Source organism: Vipera berus (genome assembly GCF_964194415.1).
Source record: "Vipera berus genome assembly, chromosome: 10".
NCBI classification, from domain to species: Eukaryota; Metazoa; Chordata; class Lepidosauria; order Squamata; family Viperidae; genus Vipera; species Vipera berus.
The window spans coordinates 1,086,533-1,093,869 of NC_138213.1; the positions used below are offsets into that span (position 1 = coordinate 1,086,533).

At 50.9% G+C, this 7,337-nt stretch overlaps 1 long non-coding RNA gene across 1 annotated transcript; it reads right to left on the reverse strand.

The window, feature by feature from the left end:
* Positions 1–405: 405 nt before the first annotated feature.
* Positions 406–7,126, reverse strand: LOC308672651. The gene is made up of 4 exons (XR_014027464.1): positions 5,234–7,126; positions 3,256–3,925; positions 3,084–3,149; positions 406–712 (listed from the first exon to the last, which is right to left on the reverse strand). It is a non-coding gene; the product is annotated as an uncharacterized lncRNA (long non-coding RNA).
* Positions 7,127–7,337: the final 211 nt, after the last annotated feature.

Here is a 7,337-nt window from a genome sequence, read left to right on the forward strand (position 1 = left end):
TATAATTAACAGCAGCCAGCACTTCAATTAAAGCTTTTGCAAACTCCATCCGCTCCACGCTTTCACCAACAAGGTGCCCATCATTCCTCCCGCTGGCTTGACGGGAGCCCAGCAGAGCCCTGACAGCCTGATTCTCTCGCAAACGATAAACGTGTACGTGGTGCACAACATTTGACGATTGGAGTCTCCTTCAGGAAATGGGAGGAGAGAAACACTTGACAGGACTATCCAGATCCGGTCCCCTTCCCGATTGCTCTGCAAAGCCCCCCAAGCCCTGTCCCACGCTCTCAGGGGCACCCATTGGACCTCGCTGCCTCTCCCTGAAAAGTAGTGACTGCAGAGAAAGGGGGAAATGGATCACGTTTACTTTTATGGTTAGCACAATAAAGAACGTTGAAGCAAAAGTCGATTGGTTTAGAAATAGTCATCTATTCAGTTACATCACAAGAATTAAAGCCCTGGCTGTGCAACTCCAGGGATGTTCCAGTGGTTGTAGAAGTGGAGTAGATGTGAGCCACCTGGCTGACTCGGGAGAGGCACAGTTCCGGGTCTCTTATTCTGAAGGAACGGGTGCAAGCCAGGGACAGACCAGGGCTGAAAAGGAACGGGATCAGAATTGATTGCAACGTGAGACACTGAGACACGGACAGAGTGAGTGACCATTGACCTTTCTGGTTGCCATTTTTGAAGATGAAATATCCAGCATTACATTCTTGAAAACAAAACAAAAAGAATAGTTTTAAGTTTGGATGGATATGTTTCCTTAAACATATTCTCCTGTATAAAACTCCGTTTAATTTCCCCCTCTGTTTTCATCTTCTTAGCCCAGTGTTTCCCAACTTCGGCCACTTTAAGATGAGTGGACTTCAACTCCCAGAATTCCCTAGGGAGCAAGGGTTAAAGGTGGTCGAAGAAGGTAGCAACTTCTAGCTAAGCAAGATTGGACCTGTCTCTCGTAGCCGGTTGTTCCCTCCCACCCTGGGTGTCCCCCACAACTGGTATGGAGAGGTCGAAGGCCTATGATTCTGAGCCAATGGAAGTCCACCATGGACAGTTGCTAGTGGTAGCCTTATCTCGTACATTCAAGCCATCCAACCTGGTTGGGTGGACCTTGCCACCTTCTTTGAGCAACCCTTGCCATTGTCCAAGTCCCCATCGTGAGATCCAGAGCTGCTCTTTCCTTGCCTTTACCAAGCAATGCAACCTACGCCCTGCCTCAAAAGAAGGTTAACTTAGATGCCTTTTGAGGCTGCAGTTCTTTCCCAGGAGTGGATCTCCAATAGCTTCAGGCTGCTCCCGTTTGTCCTGGGTGGGGGGGGCTGCCATCTTGCAGAGGGTATCCTGACTTCCATCAGCGACTCTGACTGCCCTACATTGAGCACAAAGGGGCCTGCCTTTCTTGGATGGGGAACGTGGACCCCCTCAGCCATTCTCAGATTCCAAAATAGGGAATGGAGACTTCTAGAACAGAGGTCCCCAATCTTTTGGGCACCAGGGACCGGTTCCGTGGAGAGAGGTTTTTCCATGGACCGGAGAGTGCATGGTTTTGTGTGCTGCCTGCATCCCACAGATGGGGCTTTGCTTGTTCATGCGGACCAGTTGCTGGCATGCTGTGGCCCGGTACCGGTCCACGGACTGGGGGCTGGGGAGCCCTGATCAAAAACACACAGCCCCAATTCTGCTGCGCATTGTTCCTAGCGTGGTTTTTGGCAAGGATATGGAGTGAAATTAAGCCTCAATGTGGAGCACATTTCCCTTGAAACCTACTCTTAAGCACTTCACTTCTCCTTGAACAAATGTGGTTATTTTACGTGTACATGAATGCTGTTAAAAAACATTAAACAAAAACTGTGACAAGCGACAGAAAACAGGTTGTTGTATTACAGATTGAGTAAAAATGGCTATAATTTTCCATCGTAAAGCAGCTGCGTGAGAATCAAATGAAACCATGAACGGCATTAATGAAAGGGGTTCATGTTTCAACCAGTGGGGAGTTCTGCTGTTGAAGCACCAGTAAAGAAAACACTTTCCCTTTTACCAGTCAGTTGGTTAAAGTAGGAGTAGGCAGCATAGCTGACTCAGGAATTCTGGGAGTTGAAGTCCACGAGTCATAAAAGAGCCAAGGTTGCCTACCCCTGGGTTAAAGCCTTGCCAACTTTAAGATGTGTGGATCTCAACTTCCAGAATTCCCTGGACTTTAAGATTTTAAGATGCATGGACTTCAATTCCCAGAATTCCCCAGCCTGGTTAAGGAATTTTGGGAGTTGAAGTCCAAACATCGTAAAATTGCCAAAGTTGAAAAATACCACACTAGCGACAGCTTCCTTGTAGGGCACTGGAGCAATTCCAATCCGCCCTGGCATGATGGGCACCAGACTGAGCCTTGAGAAAATTAAACAGGGCTCTCCTTAACAGGCCTGGCAAAGAAGCGAGAGCCTTGGGTGGTCGGAGCCACCTTGTCTCGGCCAGGTGGCCTTGAGGAAGCCAGAGGAAGGCAGTCTGTCCGGGCTGTTCCTCTCATTCCCAGATCAACTGCCTGAACTCACATGGAGCCTGGCAAGGTGGAGGTGGAAGATTTTGCTCCTCTAGGAGTTTTTTAAACTTTCCTTCACTGAAATATTTCTGCACTCTTGCCTTAGGAGCAAAATCTGTATTTTCCCTTTCAATTTTATTGTTATTAGGAATTGTGGGCTTTACTAATTTAATTCTATTTTATTCTTTTTGTACTGTTTTAATTGCCCTGTGAACCGCCCTGAGTCCTTCGGGAATAGGGCGGTATATAAATTCAACAAATAAATAAATAAATAAATAAATCTCACCCTCCCACCCCCCCAAGTGGAATTTAAATACATATATCTGGAAGGGCCTGCTGCTTCAGCTGCCTCCAAGTTTCTGCAGGAGCCTTTCCGAGTCCAAGGCCAGTTCCTCTCCTTCCTGTTGTTCCTCCCTCGTGAAGGTCTTCGCTCAGCTGGCTGAGTTAGAGGGTTGCAGCCTCTTCAGGAGGTTGCTGCTGTGGCTTTTTGCTGCTCAGATAGACTGCATCAGCTCAGAAAGTGGAGGAAAGGGATCCTAGGAATACAAACCTGGTTATTCCCGCTCTGCTTTCTTGCCTTGAGAACGGAGCGCCCGCCCAGGTCTAACTCTTCCGCCTGGAAGACAAAACAATGTGGTCCTTTCTGGGCTCCTCTGGCCAGCCAGGGCTGCTCCTGCTTTGGCCAAGGAGGGAGAGGCTGAACAGGCTGAACAGTCCCTTACCTGCGCTCTGAGGAAGCACCAGGTGATGGTGACCTGTCCTGGGAAGAAGAGAGAGCGGTTTCTGGAAGACCATTCAGGGCTCAGGGCTTCCACTGCAAAGGTAAGAGATGAGCCTCTCTCAAGGTGTTAATTCAAGTCTTACTTTCAACGATTAGTGATTGCTCTAAGTTTCTAAACATTTTTTTTTAAAAAACAGTTTCAAAAGCCACTTCCTCCACCAATTCCTCCAAGGAACCCTACACTGTTACCCACAAACCTATAGGCAACCCTGGAGATGATGATTGGGTTTGTAGGAAAGACTTAACCAGGTCAGTGAATGACCAGCTGCATTCACACAACTAATCTAAAAGTAGGTTAGTTTTAATCTTGGCTTCTCCTTCTTCACGTGCTGTATGAATCCAGCCCTTTGGGCTACTTTGTGACAATGCATTGGGGAAACTCTGAAAACTGGTTAATTCAGAACCCAAATGTGGTTTAGTGAAGAGCTTTTACTTATCTCCATTAATGGTGTGATTGTTACGTTCTTGGAGCGAGACCGGGGTCCATGACTGCTCTGCAGAGCAGGCTAGTTTGCCATGCCAGCTTCTAGTTCTCTTGGTTGTGTCTTTGTCTGTTGTTTGTTTGTCATATGTATTGTGTGCTCACAGCCAAGCGGTGGCTCTTGGTTCACCTCGAAAAAGCAAAGTGAGGTTATACTGGTTAGGAACTGGAGAGAGCTACAGGATAAATACTGCATCTGGGGGGGGGGGAAATCTCAGAAGGAGGCAGTTGTTGACCAGCTCAACAGTCGTACGAGGATGGTATCTGAGGCGGCTACCTAATCACTAGGAGTTAAGATCCACTCTGGGACCTATTTCCTTTCCTGCTAGAGTTGGCTGAAATTGACTTCTGTAGTACCAGTGAAATACATTAACCTCTGGAGAGTTTATTTACAGCCTTAGCAAAAGGCGCGCGTGTCTTTTCCCTCCTTCTTCTGAGCTGGTCCTCTGTTTCACAAGGCTTTCCTCTTGAGTCAGAAAGGCATAAGGCTGCTGAAAACGGGTCTTTTGTTTTATAATAAATAACTGATAGAAAATTCTGGGATCTCTTATCTCGAGGGCATCGTGCTGGCTGGTCCTTATGTGGACTACAGTCATACTACTCAGTTGAAAGAAGTTGGAACATGGGTTTTTTTATTATTATTATTCAATGTATGATGGTCTACCTTTTCCTCCAAGACAGAGATGTCCTACCTTGGCCACTTTAAGACTTGTGGACTTCAACTTCCAGAATTCTGGGATTGGAATTCTGGACATCCCTGTTCTAAGATGTTTAATCCATCCAGGAGTTCCCTGGTCTCTCTGGACTGGTGGGAGCCCTTGCTCCACGCTCATTAAGTGTCAATTGGACTTACGGTATCCTCGATCTCTGCAGGTAGTCAGGGGAAAGTGGGCCAAGTACCGAGCTGAAATCAGCACGTTTGCTATATTCCAATTCTAAAACAGGCACCGCTCCTCTTGAGAAATTGTGAAATTATCCAAAGCATAAGAAAGGTTGCATCACCCATGCATGCATGCAAGAAAAATAAAAAGAAACTGCTGCTGTGTGCTTTTGACCTGCTGCTGCCCAGGTGGCAATACTACCTGCTGGAGCAGAGGCTGCAAATGCCATGCCAGGGGAAAACGGGCACAGAGCAAATAGCGAGCTATGAGCTGCTTTAAGAGGCTTCTTAAGTTGGCCTCTCTCTCTTCCTCTGTCCCCAGGCGAGGCCTGGGTGGCAGCCTGGCTGGGTGAGGCTGGCAGTGTGGCCTGACCCTGCCTGGAAACAGGATCTCCGTGGGAGCCTTCCTCTGGGCAGCCCTGGCCTCTCTCCTTGACCTGCCAGGGCAGCCCTTTCCCAGGCTGTGACCCAAGGGAAGGTCAAGTGACATCCTTCTCCGGTGGAAAGAAGCCAGCCCTTCCCCTTCTGCCTCACCCCCCCCCACACACACACACTTACCTTTCCAGCCCATTGTTCACAGGCGGAGAATTTGGCCCGCTGCCTTGGCACTGCGCCCTGCCTGGTCTCGCTCACCAGCAGGCCAAAAAGGGTGGCTGTTCCCCAGCATGGCAGAGCTGCCTGCTCGGAAGAGCAGCTGGGTGGGAGCTGCGGAGAGGCACAGCCGGGCTCCTGGGTGTCCATCTGCTTCCTCAACAAGGTGGCCACCAGGCCTGGCTTTGCAGCTGGCTTCCTGAGGGAAACTGCTCATGGGCACAAGCGGGCAGCAGGAGGACCAGCAGGGCTGTGCCAGCCGGGGTCTCTTTGGACAGGGAAGTATGTTTGTTGTGTAAAGCATCAGGGGGGGGGGTTGAAGAGGTTCTTGCCTTGTAATAACCCAGGCATTGTTTCTGTAAACCATGGCTTAGCATGATGTCCAGAGTTCAAATGAAGGCTTCTTGGTGCTTTCTGAACTTGGTTTTTTTTCTTGCAGATTTTCATTACGCAAACTAGGTTACACTGTCAGTGCTGATGATGTTACCTAATTTAGGTAATGAAATGTCTGCAAGAAAATAACGGAGCTCAGAGAGCATCAAGGACCCTTCGTGCTGCCTAGAGCCAGACAGAGGCTTGGAGGCCAGAGATAAATATATAAACCCGGGGCTAGCCTGACATGAGGACTTGCCACTTAGCTGCCCTGGTTACAGCTTGCCCAGTGCAGAATGAAAGGGAGCCCTGTGGGTCAAAGGCCCCGCTGGGAGGCTGGAAAAAAGGGGTCCTGGGCCACGCACAATCCTGCTCCTTTGAGGCTGCTGTTTTGACCAACAGCAGCTTTGTGGCTGCCTTGGAAAGAGCAGTGTGGGGATTTGCAACCCAGCCAAATGGCTGAGGACCAGCTTCACCCAGGAGATGCCATCCTAGCCCAGGCTGGAGACCCCAATTCTCCTTCCCGGTAGCTGGCAGACTTGGGTGAGGCGCAGGAGATGGCCGGTCTTTTTTCTGCTTCTCCAACTCCCATCACCCCAGGGTGGCTTTAATGCCAGTGCATTTGTGTTTGTGCAAAGGCTTGCCAAGAGCTTCCATGGCTCTGCCCCCCCCCTCTCTCTCTCTCTGTGTGTGTGTGTGTGTGTGTGTTTGTGTTTGTGTCTGGATCTGTTTAAGACACACACAGCTCCTCAAGCGAACTGGGCGAGTGGGGATTTCTCCCCCTTCCCTTGCAAAAACAGTGGGGGAGGGGATTAATCCAGAAAGGGGAACTGTGGTGTCTGGACAGGTGCAGCTTCTGACGGTTTTGAGTAGTTGCCAGCCAGCCCTCTGAAATCCTCCACACATCTGCTCTCGTCGGTCGGACGACAGATGGGCCCTGCTTTTAATATTTTTGGATTCGGTTAGATTTAGGAGCTGATGTGAACTGATTGCCGAGCGCAGGTGTGGAAAACACAAGCTGCTCTGCAGGCAGGAAGTGTGGGTCAGGCCTTGGCAGGGCTGGGCGAGGACCCCTTGTTCGCCCCTGGGAAATGGGGGAGGGGGAGGGCAGGCGAGAGGAAACCAGCGGCTCCAGGCTTTTTCACACGCGACTCGGGTTTCGGATTATTTTTAGTTAGTTCTTGGAGCGTCTGCTCTACAGCCAGGGACTGGGGGGGGGGGCCGAGCGTGGTAGCTCCTGGCAAAAATGCCAGAGCTCCAGCTGCGAGAGGAGGAGGGGATTGTGAGAGAGTTGGGGTTAAAGGGAAGAGCGGAGGGAGAGTGTTTTGCAAGGGGCTTTCCGGGGGCGGGGGAAAGAAGGGTCGTCCCAAGGGCTGCGGACGAAAGAGATGCGGCTGAAGGGGTAATCTGGCTGGTCAGAAAAGTCAACGTGTCGGCCCCACTCCTGCGAACAAACCCCGCCGCCCCGCGCCCCCCTTTCCACAGCGTCGCGGTCCTGGTTGCGCCTCGCTCCCCCTGCCCCTCGCTCGCCACCCAGGCGGCTTGTCGGGGAGCAGCCCGTCGAGTGCAAGGGGGTCCCTCGAGCCCCCCGCCCAAGTCTGCTGGCGGCGCCGCGGCCAGCTGGACCCCCAGCCCCGCCGAGCCTCCCCCCTCCTCCTCCTGGTGCAGACGCGGCTTTGGGCTTCTCGACCCGCCGGAT